This window comes from Phascolarctos cinereus, unplaced genomic scaffold, assembly GCF_003287225.1.
Source record: "Phascolarctos cinereus isolate Bilbo 61053 unplaced genomic scaffold, phaCin_HiC Scaffold_5;HRSCAF=322, whole genome shotgun sequence".
NCBI classification, from domain to species: domain Eukaryota; kingdom Metazoa; phylum Chordata; class Mammalia; order Diprotodontia; family Phascolarctidae; genus Phascolarctos; species Phascolarctos cinereus.
Window position 1 is genome coordinate 211,242,278 of NW_027555958.1, and position 16,740 is coordinate 211,259,017.

At 38.0% G+C, this 16,740-nt stretch overlaps 1 pseudogene; it reads left to right on the forward strand.

The window, feature by feature from the left end:
- Positions 1-4,389: 4,389 nt before the first annotated feature.
- On the forward strand, positions 4,390-13,394 carry LOC144457660 (GTP-binding nuclear protein Ran pseudogene; annotated as a pseudogene).
- Positions 13,395-16,740: the final 3,346 nt, after the last annotated feature.

A 16,740-nucleotide genomic window follows, 5' to 3' on the forward strand; every position in this document is an offset into this window, starting at 1 on the left:
ATTAGCTTTTTTTTTTTTGGTCTGCTGCTTACTTTGACATTAGTACATTAAAATTCTCTTATCTTTGAAAGAACTGCTGTTTAAACATGCTTCTCCCATACTATACTTGCAGTTTCTTTTTTAATCCAAGCACAAGATTTTACATTTATCCTTATTCAATTTCATCTCATTGTATTCTGACTCCGTCATCCACTGTGTTAGCTATCCCTCCCTGCTTTGTGTCACCTGTACATTTGATGTGTATCATCTATGCCTTTATCTAAGTCATTGATAAAAATTGTTGAAAGTGACAGGGTAAAGCACAGATTCCTGGGAATATCCACTGAATATCTTCTGCCATGTCAACATGTACATATTAGTAATTAATGAGTCCAGTTGTTCACCCAGTTATACAGTAATATGCCATTACATTCATATATAATAATTTGCTTAGCCATTCCCCAATTTATGGGTATCTAATTTGTCCCAATGTTATACTATTATAAATTGTGCTGCAGTATTTTGGTGTCTATGGAAACTTTCCATCTTTGAATTCCTTGGTGTGTATATCAGGCAGTAGGAACTATAGGTCAATTGGTAGAGACATTTTAGTCACTCTCTTAGCAAAATTCCAAATTGTTTTCCAGAATGATTGGGCCAGTTCACAGCTCTCCCAACAGTGTATTAGTGTGCTTGTCTTTCCACATCTCTCTAATATTGACTATTCCAATTTTTTGTCATCTTTTTCAGGTTCCTAGATGTGAAGTGAAGTCTCAAGTGTTTCAATATGAATCTTATTATTATTAGTGACTTGGAGCAATCTTTCCCATGAAGTCACTTTTCTTGTATAACTCCCAATTGAAATCCAGAACAGTTGGACCATTTCACAGGTCCACTGATGGTATATCAGTCTATCTATCTACACCCTCTCCAACATCTTCCATCTTTTTTCATCTTTGTCAATTGGTATGGTGCAAGGTGAAGTCTGAGTCGTTTTAATTATTTTAGTGTTAGTGATTTGGAGCATCTATTTATGTAGTCATTTATTCTTTTATAGTCACAATTCTTTTGAAACAATAGCTTTTGACTGTTTATTGCTCGGAAATTGGTTCTTTTTGTTGTGCCAATTCCCTGATTACATTTTTGAGGCACTTTTTGTTTTGTAATTGAGTACATCTATCTGGCCTCCAATAATGTCTTCTATTTGCTTAATAGATAAAAATGTAGCTACCCTCCACAATTAAGATAAATGTATTATTACTTTTTTTTTTGGTTTTTAATGTTTAAGAAGTCTATGATCCAGCTCGAACATATGGTAAATGGTATAGTAAATTTATTTTATATACATGTGTGTATAGTTTTTTTATAAAACATTTATAACTCCTTTTCTCAGTTTTTGTTGTATAGAAACTTACCAGATACTAACCTCTTGTATATACTTGGTTCTATTTCAGAATCTCTATTTTGTTTCCTTGATCTGCCAACAGCAAAGAAGGGTTATGATCTAGATCAGTGGAAGGAGTACTACACTGACAAAATCAGGGAATTTAGGAAATGGAGGAGAAAACACACAGAGTATGTATGTATATATGTATGTATATATATGTATGTATGTATATACCCACAAATAATCTTCATCCTTTAGATCATAAGCTCATTGATGGCAGGGATTGTCTTTTTTTTTCTTTTTTGCTAGGCAATGGGATTAAGTGACTTGCCTGGGGTCACACAGCTAGTAAGTGTCAAGTGTCTGAGGCCAAATTTGATCTCAGGTCCTCCTGACTCCAGGGCCAGTGCTTTATCCACTGTACCACCTAGCTGCCCTGATTGTCTTTCTTTTTATTTTTGTCCCCAACCCAGCCCAATGCCTGGCACATCATAGACACTTAATGTTTATTGGATTGGATATACACACACACATATGTATATACACATATATACATATATTTCTGGGAACTCATGTTCCCTTGATCTGTATTGCTTAACACCACATAGACAGCTAGGTGTTGCAGTGGACAGAATGCTGAGAAGATATGAATTCAAATTTGGCCTCAGACATTTATAAGCTGGAAGGACCTTGGGCAACTCACTGATCCTGTTTAGCTCAGTTTCCTTATCTGGAATAGCATCTACCTTCCAGGGTTGTTGTGAGGATCAAATAAGATCATATTTATAAAGTACTTAGCATAATGCCTGGCACATAGTAGGTGTTATATAAATGCTATTATGTTGTCATTGCTGTTGCTGTATATGCATATGTGTATTTTGAAGTTATATATAACATAAAACCAATATATTGTATATTTTAAAGTCTGGACCTTCATCAGTCCCTTTGATATTTTTCCATGTAAATTTCATTTTGCTTTTATATAATTCTTTAAAGAAATTTGCTAGCATTCTGGTTAGCATTAACTATAGCTGATATTTGTATGAGGCTTAAGGTTTTCCATAGGTACTTTATGTATATTATCTCTCATAATGTTATGAAGGTATAGGCTTTATCTCTGTCCTACAGATGAAGAAACTGAGGCTCATAAGAATTAAATGTTGGAGTCAAAGTTTAACCTAGGTCTTCAAGTCTGTCAGTCTTTCTACTACACAACACTGATTATTGCACTAAGCATACAGGTAATTTGAAAAGATTATCATTTTCACTTAACAAGCGTTTATTAAATACAAGACAATCCCTAGAAACTGGGGATGCCAAGACAAAAATGAAGCCATCTCTGCCCTCAAGCTGATTATATTCTACTCTGTATAAAAGTACAAATAATTTTCAAGGGTTTCATACTGTTAGGCTTTGTTGACTTAATTTATACTGTATCAATTAGTTCTTTTGTTGAAGTCTTTGGATTTTCTAGCTACACTACCATGTCTTTTACAGATATTCTCACCCATTTCCCATTAATATCTTTTGATGTTTTTTTTTCCCTATTCTATTTAAATTGCTGAGGAGGCTGCCTGCATCATCTCTCCCTACTCCAATCCACCCTCCATTCAGCCACCAAAGTGATTTTCCTAAAACACAAGTCTGACCACAATCACTCCCCTGACTCAACTTCAGTGGTGCCCTGTTACCTCCATGATCAAATACAAAATCCTCATGTTTGACATTCAAAGCCCTTCATAACCAAACTTCCTATCTTTCTAGTCTTCTTGTACCTTACTCCCCTCTAAGTACTCTTTAATCCAGTGAAACTGGTCTCGTTATTGTTTCCTGAGGAAGATACTGTGTCTACTCAGGGAATTTTCTCTGGCCATCCCCCATGGCTGGAATTTTCCATGGCTGGAATGCTTTTCTTTCACATCTCCACTTCCTGGCTTCCCTAAAGTCCTAACTAAAATCTTATCTTCTACATGAATTATTTCATTTGTGCATAGTTTTTTGCTTGTTGTCTCCTTGAAGGCAGGGACTTGTCTCTTGCCTCCCCAGCTCTTAGCAAAGTACCTGGCACATAGGTGCTAATGGAGTGACTGCTAGCATTTCTAATGATATGCCAAATAGAAATACTCAAACTGAACACCTTTGCTTTATATGGTTTTACTTAGAATGCTGCAGATTTACCATTAGATAAAATTGATTTAAAGTATATAATTTTAAGATGAAGAAAACCTTAAGCTTGATTATTTTAAATATTTTGTTATCAGGAAAAGATGCCAGATTTTTATCAAAATAGCAGTGCAGGCCATACTGAAGGGCCAGTAACAAGCCTCAAATGCAGGGCGGGGGGAGGAGGGGCATGGAATTCCATAACTGGTCAGAAGGAGATGGCAGGGGACCCTTTGCTGCACTGCCCATACACAGTTCTGGGTCACAGACCCAGGGCCAAAAGGGGAACCACACTTGTGGCCACAGGGAAACAGGAACCCTGGTCATGGTTCCAGGATAAAAAGGAGTATTTGTGGTCACTCATGGAGGAGTAGGCAGCCTGGTCTCAATTCCAAGATAAGAGGCACTAGCAAATTACGGCTGCAAGACAACAGGGGAACCTGGTCATAGTCCCAGTGCCAGGAGGAGTGCTAGTATTGGTGACTAGCTCTAAAAACAGCAATACAAGAGACCTGAAGCTTAGGACAGTGCCCCTTCTACCCCAGGAATGGAACCCAACTTTAACATAAAGTTAAAAATAAAAAAATAGGCTGTGAAAATGAGCAAATGGCAACCTGACCATAACACGTTATTATGGTGACAGGGAAGATTATGACACAAACCAAAAAGGTAACAGTGCCAAAGCAGCTACAAACAAAACCTCAAAGAAAAATGTGAATTAGAAGCCCAACAAGAATTCCTAGCACTCCTTTCGGGTGGTCCCGCTTGTCAAAATGAAGTTCAATCCATTCATGACATCAGACTGAAGCAAGAACTGCTAGAGGCACTTCAGTGCACCCTCGCACATCCGGCACAAGATCATGTCATCCCCATTCTCCAAGGACCTGAGGCAGAAATACAATGTCCGCTTGATGCCCAAGGACGATGAGGTCCGGGTGGTTTGTGGACACTACAAAGGTCAGCCAATTGGCAAGGTAGTCCAGGTTTACAGAAAGAAATATATCATCTACACTGAGCGCGTGCAGTGTGAAAAAGCTAATGGCACAACTGTCCATGTGGGGGCATTCACTCTAGCAAAGTAGTTATCACTAGACTAAAACTGGATAAAGATTACAAAAAGATTCTTGAGCGTAAAGCCAAATCCTGATAAGTTGGAAAGGAGAAGGGCAAATATAAAGAAGAAACCATTGGGGGGGGGGGGCAGAGCCAAGATGGCGGAGTGAAAGCAGTGACCTGCTTGAGCTCTCCCCCAAACCCCTCCAAATACCTGTAAAAAATGGCTCTAAACAAATTCTAAAGCAGCAGAAGCCACAAAAAGACAGAGTGGAGCACATTTCCAGCCCAAGACAACCTGGATAGTTGATCAGAACGGTAGATCACACCAGGCAGGGAGAGGAGTGCAGTGTGGCCTGGGTGTGCAGGCCGCAGTGAACCTGGAACAGGCCTCAGAGGACTGAGTCGCGGGCAGCTGTGGCAGTTTCTAGACTTTTCAACTCATGAACTCCAAAGACAACTGAGAAGGTCAGTGGGAAAAGTCTGTTTCTGTGGTGCTGAAAGAGGAGCGCAGGTTGCAGGTCCAGTTTCCCAAGAGTGCGGCCCAGGGGCGGCGGCTACCTCCTGAGCTTCCAGCCCACAGACTGAGGGGGAATCCAGTGACAGATCAGAGGGGGATTGCAGGGCTCTGTCTGTTGGTGCTGAGGCAGAAATCTCTTGCTTTGCCCGGGGGTGGATCTGGGTCACAGTTCTGGGCAGCAGTACTGGGGCAAGGAGGAGCACTGGCAGAGTAGAGCTTGTAGTGGGTATGTAGAGAAAACCCTCCTCACAGCTTCAGGACAGAAAGGAGTGCTTGTGGTCACTCATTGAACACAGCACAGGCCAAGAAAGGAGTAAACACCTCGCCCCTTATCATACCACCTTGGAAGAATTGAAAATTTACAGGTCCCTACAAGTATCTCTGAAAACAGCTGTGCAAACCCCCGAAGCTTGGGACAGTACATTTCCACATTGGAAGCAGACTCCTACCTCATCAAAGAGTTTAAAACTCAAGTAATTGGCCAGGATCACGAGCAAGCAGTGCAAAAAGAGTCAGACTATATTATCTTACTTTGGTGACAAAGAAGATCAAAACATACAACCAAAAGAAGACAACAAAGTCAAAGCTCCTACATCCAAAGCCTCCAAGAAAAATATGAATCAGTCCCAGGCCTTGGAAGAGCTCAAAAGGGATTTTGAGAAGTAAGAGAAGTAGAGGAAAAACTGGGAAGAGAAATGACAGTGATGCAAGAAAATCATGAAAAACAAGTTAATAGCTTGCTAAAGGAGACCCCAAAAAAATACAGAAGAAAATAACACCTTAAAAAACAGCCTAGGGTCAGGTAGGTGGCACAGTGAATAGAGCACTGGCCCTGAATTTAGGAAGACTTGAGTTCAAATCTGGCCTCAGACACATGACACTTACTAGCTGTGTGACCCTGGGCAAGTCACTTAAATCCATTGCCTAGCCAAAAAAAAAAAATTGCCTAACCCAAATGGCAAAAGAGGTCCAAAAAGCCAATGAGGAGAAGAATGCCCTAAAAAGCAAAATTAGCCAAATGGAAAAGGAAGTCCAAAAGATTACTGAAGAAAATACTTCCTTAAAAATTAGAATAGAGCAATTGGAAGCTAGTGACTTTATGAGAAATCAAGACACTGTAAAACAAATCCAAAAGAATGAAAAAATAGAACAATGTGAAATATCTCATTGGAAAAACAACTGACCTGGAAAATAGATCCAGGAGAGAGAATTTAAAAATTATTGGACTATCTGAAAGCCATGATCAAAAAAAGAGCCTAGACATCATCTTTCAAGAAATTATCAAGGAAAACTGCCCTGATATTTTAGAACCAGAGGGCAAAATAGAAATAGAAAGAATCCACAGATCTCCTCCTGAAAGAGATCCCCAAAGGAAAACTCCTAGGAATATTGTAGTCAAATTCCAGAGTTCGCAGGTCAAGGAGAAAATATTGCAGGCAGCCAGAAGGAAACAATTCAAGTACTGTGGAAACACAATCAGGATAACACAAGATTTAGCAGCTTCTACATTAAAGGACCACAGGGCATGGAATATAATATTCCAGAGGGCAAAGGAGATAGGATTACAACCAAGAATCACCTACCCAGCAAAACTGAGTATAATCCTTCAGGGGAAAAATGGTCATTCCAGTGAAATAGAGGACTTTAAAGCATTTTGATGAAAAGACCAGAGCTGAATAGAAAATTTGACTTTCAAATACAAGACTCAAGTGGAACATGAAGAGGTAAACAGGAAAGAGAAATCATAAGAGACTTATTAAGATTGAACTGTTTACATTCCTGCATGGAAAGATGATATTTATAACTCATGAGACCTTTGTCAGTATTAGGGTAGTTGGAGGGGAAAAAATTTATGTATATAAATAGATCAATAGAGGGCACAAGGTGAATTGAAGTTTAAGGGGTCATATCTGGAGAATAAAATTAAGGGATGAGAGAGGATTATACTAGGAGAAGAAGAAAGGGAGAGGTAGAATGGGGTAAATTATCTCACAAAAAAAAACAGAAAAGAAAAGCTCTCACAGTGGAGGGGAAACAGGAAGGTGAGGGGAGTGAGTGAATCTTATTCTCATAGGATTTGGCTTAAGGAGGGAATAACATACACATTCAATTGGGTATGGAAATCTGTCTTACCCTACAGGAAAATAGGGGGAAAGGGGACAAGAGAGCAGGGGGATGATAGAGAGGAGGGCAGATTGGGAAAGGGGGTAATCAGAAGTAAATACTTCTGAGGAGGGACAGGGTCAAAAGAAAGAATAGAATAAATGGGAGGCAGGATAGGATTAAGGGAAATAGAGTTAGTTTTTCACAACATGTCTACTATGGAAGTGTTTTGCATAACTGCACATGTATAACCTATATTGAGTTGCTTGCCTTTTCAATGAGGGTGGGGGGAGGGAGGAAGGGAGAAAATTTGAACCAAAGTTTTAAAAACACATGTTTAAAAAAATTGTTTTCACATGCAACTGGGAAATAAGAAATACAGGAAATGGGGTACAGAAGTCTATCCTGCCCTATAGGAAAATAGAAGAGGAAGGGAATAAAAGATATACAGTTGTAATTAAAAATTAAAATGAAAAAAAAAAAAATTCCTGGAAGAGCTCAAAAAATGATTTTAAAAATCAGAGAGGTAGAGGGAAAACTGGGAAAAGAAATGAGGATGATGAAAGAAAATTATGAAAAGAGAGTCAACAGCTTGGTAACAGAGGCTCAAAAATACTGAAGAAAATAGCGCCTTGAAAAAACAGAATTGACCAAATAGAAAAAGAGATACAAAAGCTCTCTGAAGAAAATGATTCCTTGGGGGCGGAGCCAAGATGGCAGAGTAAAAGCAGTGACTTGCTTGAGCTCTCCCCCAAATCCCTCCAAATACCATAAGAAATGGCTCTAAATGAATTCTAAAGCAGCAGAACCTACAAAAAGATAAGAGTGAAACAAATTTCTAGCCCAAGACAACGTAGATGGTTGATCAGAAAGGCTGGAAGAGGAGCACAGTTCGGGATGGGCGCGCAGGCAAGGCAGGCCTAAGTAAACTTGAAGTAGGCCTCAGAGGAATGAATCGTGGGCAGCTGTGGCAGTTTCCTGAACTCTCAACTCACGAACGCCAAAGACAACTTAGAAGGTCAGTGGGAAAAGTCTGTGTCTGTGGTGAGAAAGAGAAGTGTGGTGGTCTCAACTCCAGTTCCTGAGCCTAGCACCCCGGGCGGTGGCTGCTTCCTGAGCTTCCAGCCCACAGAATGAGGGAGAATCGAGTGGCTGATCAGAGGGGGGCTTGCAGAGATCTCTTTCCTGGTACAAGATTCTCTTGCTTTGCCCATGCTTGAATCTGAGTCACATTTCGGGGTGGTGGTCCTGGGGTGAGAAGGAGTGCTGGCGGGGTGGAGCTTGTAGTGGTGGTGCAGAGAAAATCCTCCTCACAGTTCCAAGACAGAAAAGGGTGCTTGTGGTCACTCATCAAACAGAGCACAGACCAGGAAAGAGTAAATACCTCACCCTCACTCATAGCACCTTGGAAGAACTGAAAGTTTACAGGTGCCTAGAAGTATCTCTGAAAAGAGCTGCACAAAACTCCCGAGACTTGAAACAGTACATTCTCCATACTGGAAACAGACCCCTACTTTAACAAAGAGTTTATAACTCAAGTAATTTGCAGGGATCATGAGCAAGCAGCACAAAAAGAGTCAGACTACAGAATCTTACTTTGGTGACAAAGAAGATCAAAACATACAACCAGAAGAAGACAGCAAAGTCAAAGCTCCTACATCCAAAGCCTCCAAGAAAAATATGAATCAGTCCCAGGCCATGGAAGAGCTCAAAAAGGATTTTGAGAAGCAAGTAAGAGAAGTAGAGGAAAAACTGGGAAGAGAAATGAGAGTGATGCAAGAAAATCATGAAAAACAAGTCACTGAAGAAAATAACACCTTAAAAAATAGCCTAACCCTAATGGCAAAAGAGGTCCAAAAAGCCAATGAGGAGAATGACTTAAAAAGCAAAATTGGCCAAATGGAAAAGGAAGGTCCAAAAGCTTACTGAAGAAAATACTTCCTTCAAAATTAGAATGGAGCAACTGGAAGCTAGTGACTGTATGAGAAATCAAGATACTGTAAAACAAATCCAAAAGAATGAAAAAATAGAAGAGAATGTGAAATATCTCATTGGAAAAACAACTGACCTGGAAAATAGATCCAGGAGAGAGAATTTAAAAATTATTGGACTATCTGAAAGCCTTGATTAAAAAAAGAGCCTAGACATCATCTTTGAAGAAATTATCAAGGAAAACTGCCCTGATATTTTAGAACCAGAGGGCAATATACAAATGGAAAGAATCCATTGATCACCTCCTGAAAGAGATCCCCAAAGGAAAACTCCTCTGAATACTGTAGCCAAATTCCAGAATTCCCAGGTCAAGGAGAAAATATTGCAGGGCAGCCAGAAAGAAACAATTCAAGTATTGTGGAAATACAATCAGAATAACACAAAATTTAGCAGCTTCTACATTAGGAGACTGAAGGGCATGGAATACAATATTCCAGAGGGCAAAGGCGGGGAGAGATAGAAGGGAGGGCAGATTAGGGGAAGGAGTATACAGAATGCATGCCATCTTGGGGTGGGGGGAGGGATGAGATGGGGAGAAAATTTGGAACTCAAAATCTTGAGGAAGTGAATATTGAAAACCAAAAATAAATAAATTTAAAAAAACAAATTCCTTAAAAATTAGAATTGAGGGGCAGCTAGGTGGTGAAGTGCATAGAGCACTGGCCTTGGAATCAGGAGGAGCCAAGTTCAAATATTGCCTCAGACACATAAGACTTACTAGCTGTGTGACCTTGGGCAAGTCACTTACCCCCACTGCCTTGCTAAAAAATACAAAATAAATAAAAAATTAGAATTGAGTAAGTGACTCATTTCCATGAGATACCAAGAAACAATAAAACAAAATCAAAAGAATGGAAAATAGAAGAAAATGTGAAATATCTCAATAAAAACAGTGAACTGGAAAATAGACTGAAAAGAGATAATTTAAGAATTAATGGATGACATGAAAGCCATGATAAAAAAAAGAGCCTAGACATAATAATTCAAGAAATCATAAAGGAAAACTGCCCTGATATCATAGCACCAGAGGGTAAAATAGAAATTGAAACAATCTACTGATATCTCCTGAAAGAAATCCCAAAATGAAAACTCCCAGGAATATTATAGCCAAATTCCAGAGCTCACAGGTTTAGGAGAAAATATTGCAAGCAGCCAGAAAGAAACAGTTCAAATTATCATGGAGCCAGTCAGGATTACACAAGATTTAGCAGCTTTCACATTAAAGAATCAGAAGGCTTGTACTATGACATTCCAGAAGGCAAAGGACCTAGGATTACAACCAATAACCCATCCAGCAAAATTGACTGTAATCCTTTGGGGGGGGGGAATGGACATTAAATTTAGGATTTTCAAACATTCCTAATAAAAAGACCAGAACTGAATAGAAAATTTAACTTTCAAGTATATTAGGGGTAGGAAACCTGTGGCCCCGAGGTCACATTTGGCTCTCTAGGTCCTCAAGTGCAGCCTTTTGACTGAATCCAAACTTCAGAGAACAAATCTTAATGATTTTAACTATTAATAAAAGGATTTGTTTCATAAAACTTGGACTTAATCAAAATACCACGTCCAAGAACCTAGAAGGCCACATGTGGCCTCAAAGCTGCAGGTTCCCCACCCCTGAACTATACTATACATATTTGCTTATCTTTAAAAAATGATTCTTGAATATTGAAGCAAATCCTGCAAAATGTAAATATGGAGAACCGTAGGAAGGTAGTCCAACTCCGTCATTTTAAAGAAAAGGAACTTTAAGAAGTTTCCCAAGGGTTACACAGCTATTTCAACTAGGACTAACCTAACACTTCTGAATCTAAATTAGTGTTACATCATGCTGCCTTCTGCTTGGTCATGAAAATTTTAAAACGTATTGTTATATTTTGTTAATATTATATTTGTATTTTTGCATGTGTTGATTAGGGGAATTGGTCTACACCTTTATTTTCAAGGGTTCCACTTACCAGGTTTTAAACCCCAAACCACATTTATCTCCCAAAAGGAATACCTGAGTTTTTTATCTTCCCCTATATTTATGAATAATCTATGTAATATTATTTGTTCTTATATTTGGAAATATTAACATGTTTGGACCAGAGGTCTTTTTGGAGTAGTTTAGATTGTTATCTTATTTCATTTTCTGTAATTGGTCTAAGTTACTTATTGCCAGCTTTAACAATTCATATTTTTGCAAATTATCACACATTTCACTCCTCTACTACCATACCACTATACGTGTTAACCAATATTCATCTTTTTTATTTTTGTCTTTAGCGCCCAGGTTTTGATAATTTTTTTAAGGTTGGCTAATTTAAAAATCAATTTTATTGGTCTTTTAGAAAAAGGTTCTTTCATTCTTGGTTTTTGTTTTTTGGCTAGGCAATGGGGTTAAGTGACTTGCTCAGGGTAACCAGTGTTATGTGTCTGAAGGGCTGGATTTGAACTCAGGTCCTCCTGAATCCAGGGCCAGTGCTCCATGCACTGTGCCACCTAGCTGCCCCCATTCTTGGTTTCTTAAAAAAATATTTTCTATTCTATTTTTGAGCTAGTTATCTTTTTCTGTTCTTCTGGATGTTTTTCCTTTTCTAATATTTTTACACAGATGACTAATATTAAAAAGATTTTGCAAAAACACCAATTCAACTAAAATTAGAAGAGAAATAGGACACTGAGGAAACAAATCTTTGCAGCAAGTTTCTCTGATAAAAGTATAATTTTATCTATGGAAAAGAATCATAAAGAATAAAAGCCATTCCCCAATTGAAAAATGGTCATTAAACATGAAGAGGCAGTTTTTAAAGGAAGAAATCTAAGCTGTCAATAGTCTTATGAAAAGAATGCTCTAAATCACTATTAGAGAAATTAAAATTAAAACTGAGGTACCACCTCATATCAATCAGATTGGTATTTTAATGTACTGTTAGTGGAGCTGTGAAATGACCCAAACATTTTGGAAAGCAAGCATGTCCAAATAACTATTAAACTATGCTATACCCCGCTTTGATACAGTGATACTGCAACAAGGTCTAAACCCCAACAGATCCAAGAGAAGAAAAAGACCCATACAAAGGAAGATTTTTTGTTGTGGCAGAGAATTGGTAAATGAGGATATACCCACATCAATGGGCGAATGGCTGAATGTGACAGAATACTATATTGCTGTAAGAAATTATGAAGGAGGCGGTTTCAGAAAAACCTGGGAAGACATGAAATTATTCAAGATGAAGTGAACAGAACCAGAAGAACAATTTATACAATAGTAACTTTGCAAAGATAGTCAAGACTATGATCAACACAATGACTAACCACAATTTCATATTCATGATGAAACATGCTATCCAACCCTAGCTAGAGACCCAAAGTGCAGATTGAAGCACATTCTCCTTCCTTCCTTCCTTCCTTCCCTCCCTTCTGTCTTTCTGGACATTACTAATACAGATTTTTTTTTGCATGACTACACATATTTTTTAATGTTATTCATTTTTCGTAATTTCTCAGTGGGCAGAGGAGGAAGAGGAAGATAATTTGGAACTGAAAATTAAATTTGAAAAAATGAAGCTTAGCAATGGCCATCATTCATTCAGGCTTAGATGACAATTCTTCTGAATGAACCATCACAATGGCCACCCAAGGAAAATGCCAAGTTTAGTTAAAACTTTTTACTAGCTCATGATGGAGATACTGGAAAAACACATTTGTAAAATATCACCTGACTGGTGAATTTGAGGCGTATGTACAGTAGGCATTGATGTCCATCCCTTGGTGTTCCATACAAATAAAGGTCCTATTAAATTCCATGTATGGGATTCAGCTGGCTATGAGAAATATGGTTCTGAGAAGTAGTTTTTACATCCAAGCTCAGCATGCCATTATGTTTAATGTAACATTGAGAATTACTTACATCAATGTGCCCAACTAGTATAGAGATCTGGTACTAGTATGTGAAAATATTCTTGTAATTGTTGTGTGTCAACAAAGTGGTATTAAGAGCAGAAAAGTCAAGGCCAAATCAATTGTATTCCAAAACAAGAAATATCTCCAGTATTATGATATTTCAGCCAAAAGAAAAAACTTTAATAAGTTTTTCCTTTTGACTTGCCAGAAAACTAATCAGAGACTCTCATTTGGAGTTTATTACCATTCTTGCTAGAGTTATCTCCAAAGGTTGTCAAAGACCCAATACTGGCAGTGGCAGCATAATACAACTAATGTTTACATTTTCCTCAGACAACTGAATTTATTGATAATAGATGACCTTTGAGGGAATGAAGCTAAAACCTAGCATCAGAGGTCTAATTTTACAGGCAACTATCATTATGGTATTGGTAGAACATGTTTACTGCTTTATTACATAGCAAAGCAGAACACATGCTTATGCTAAAGGAGATAAACAGGCTTCTAACTTGATGTGGCAGTTAAAAAATGATTCATATTTCAGAACTGCAAACTTAACTCTCTTGGAATACAATTAAATTCTCCTTGAGTTTAAAATATGAGTGCTGCAAACCCATCACAATGTTCAGTAGTGGACCTTGTTACTGCTATTCCCATTCTTTTTGTTTGCCTAAATAATATATGTATTTCAATTAAAAAAAAAAGGAAAGGCCCTCTTTATGATCAGCTTTTTGAGTAGTGTTCACTTGCTTCAGTTAAGTTACCTCTATATCTTTATTTCCAGCTTATTTAATAAAGTTTATATCTGATTTCTGATACCTTCTCAGTGGATGTGGCAGTCTGAGAATTACTAGAGCTCCCTACGACTAAGTTTGTGAACCTAACCACTGAATCAGTCCTTACATATTTAAAAGTTTTAATATTCACCAATGTTCCTTTTGCCATTATACTGTGTAGTACCCTTGTCTATCTCTCGATGTTTTCTAGTTTGAATTAAACATTTTTATTTCATTTGTGCCAGACCTACTAAAATGTGATTAACTGTAAGTAGTAATAAGCTTAAACAATACTGGCTGATCTCTCCATCTCAAGCCTCTTCCCAGCTAGACCACGGTCCACTCACCTGTTAAATTCATCTTTCCAAAGTGCCTATTTGATCACACACACACACAACACACACACACACACACACACACACACACACACTTAACTCCAGTTGTTCCATTTGTTTCCTAACACCTAAGCAGGGGCGGGGAACCTGTGGCCTTGAGGCCACATATGGCCCTCTAGGTCCTCAAATGCGGCCTTCTGACAGAATCCAAGCCGCACAGAACAAATCCCCTTCATAAAAGGATTTGTTCTGTAAAACTTGGACTCAATCCCGCACCCGAAGGACCTAGACCACCACATGTGGCCACAAGGCAGAAGGTTCCCCACCCCAACCTAAAGGATCAAATGTAAAGTCCCTTTTGGCATTCAAAGCACTTCATAACCAACTATTCCTTTTCCTTTCCAATCTTTCCGAACCTTGCTTCCCCCTCCCTTCACACCAAGTACTCTTGCAGAGCAAGGGACACTGGTCTCCTGATTGTTCCTCAAACATGATCCTCAGATTCTGGGCATTTTCACTGTTTCCCATAGGCTGATTATAATTCCTCATCTCTTCCGCTTCACTTCTCTAGCTCCGTTCAAGTCCCAGCTAAAATCCAATCTTCAAAGAGAAGCCTTTCCTGATCCCCCTTAATCCTATACCTTCTACTACCTTCAACTTACTAAAACAAAAACAAATTTAAAGTAGAAATAAGATATACACAGGATAAATATCTCCAACTTATCCTGTATTTTATTTGTACATAGTTATCATGTTGTCTCCAAGTGAGTTCCATGACAATGGATTTCCAGTACTTAGCATACCTGGCATATAGTAGGTACTTAATGCCTTTCCACTGACTGATAAGTGACTAATGGAATTTCCTACTACTATGTTTCTGTTTTTATGAACCTAATCACCAAATTGTTTAGCATGTATAAATTCAAAATTGTTTAATATTCATTCACCAGTATACTTTTCACCATTATATAGCACTGTATACCTTGTTTTCTGATTTGAGATGAATTTTATTTCATTACTGATACTTTTATTCTAAAATTGAAATTAGATATTTTGTGATAAATTAAAAGTGGTAACAAGTATAAGTATAAACACTAATACTGTTGTTGAAATCTTATCAGTATGCCATCAATGACAGCCCTGACCACTTATGAGGTTCTTTACAGTTGTGGCTTCGGTTGATTAAGCCATTAAGGGTTTGTTGATTTCCAAATAACAGTATATTCAAAGTTTGTAAGGGGGAAGGGGAGGGTTAAGTTTGCATATTTGATGTCTATTTTTGTCCAACTTCGTCATCTTTCCTATTACAGTTGAAAAATTACAATCTAATTGTTTTTAATAGCTAATTGCTTTTGCAGTTTTAAAGTTTGCTAATTATATGAATTGAACTCTATTCTGGATTTCTCTACACTGAGATGAATCTTTTAACTTTCAACTTGTGAATTGTTTCCTGTTTTTTGTGCACTCCAGAAAACTTTTCCCAATTAGTTCTTTAAATATTTATATTTTGTTATCAACAAAATTCAAAATCATTATTAAAGGTTTAAACTTCTTGGGGGCAACTAGGTGGTGCAGTGGATAGAGCACTGGCCCTGGAATCAGTAGAACCCAAGTTCAAATCTGGCCTTAACACTTAACACTTACTAGCTGTATGACCCTGGGTATCACTTAACGCTAATTGCCTCACCTCCCCCCCAAAAAAGGCTTAAACTTCTTGATCTATTTTTATAAGCTTGTTACTTTGCCTACAAAGGCCTTTTTAAGTTGTATTCTAAAATTATTAATTTTTACTTCCATTCTTTTGATTTTTTACTAATTTAGTGGAGTTTTGCTGCTTCCCATTGATGGTTTCATTATGCAGTGTCGCTTCACGTTATTGCATATTCTTTGAATTTACTATTGCCCAATTTATTCATACTTGCTTCACTTCTAATGTGAATTCAGCATTTATAGCTGTATTTTTCCCTTCAGTTCTTTTAAATAGTAAAATTGTATTAGTTTTTCTTTGTTCATCCTTTGGATACTTTATTTTCTCTTGTTCTGATGGATTTTTGTTCTCTTTTCCAATTTAAAAAAAAGTTTTGCACAGAGAGGCCAAGATCACTGACAATTTAAGTCTGTCACTTCTGTAGAAGCAAAGGATCACTAGTGTAGTGTCACTTCTAAACAGAGAAGGTTGCAGCAGTTTCTGGGGGGGTGATTCTTAAGGTGTGTTTTATTGCTCACCATTCCCTTGCTGTTTCACCACTTACCCTACCCTTAACTTTCTAGGGCAGTTCAAAGTGGAAAGGCTGTTTTTCCCATGTGCTCAGTGAGCTAGACCTCAATGTACTCCCTTATTTTTTAATCCCATCCCCAGTTTATTGTAATTTGGTCTAAGAATGGCAGCATCAGCAGTAGCCTAGGTTGGAACAAAAGGTCAGACTAGACTAAGGGCACTGGCTGTTGGGGCGAGTTGATCTGGAGAATAGGAGCAATAGGTCTACTCCTCTTCTGTGTTTTTAAAGATTTCTAAACTGTAATTCGCCTTTCCCCTGTCAC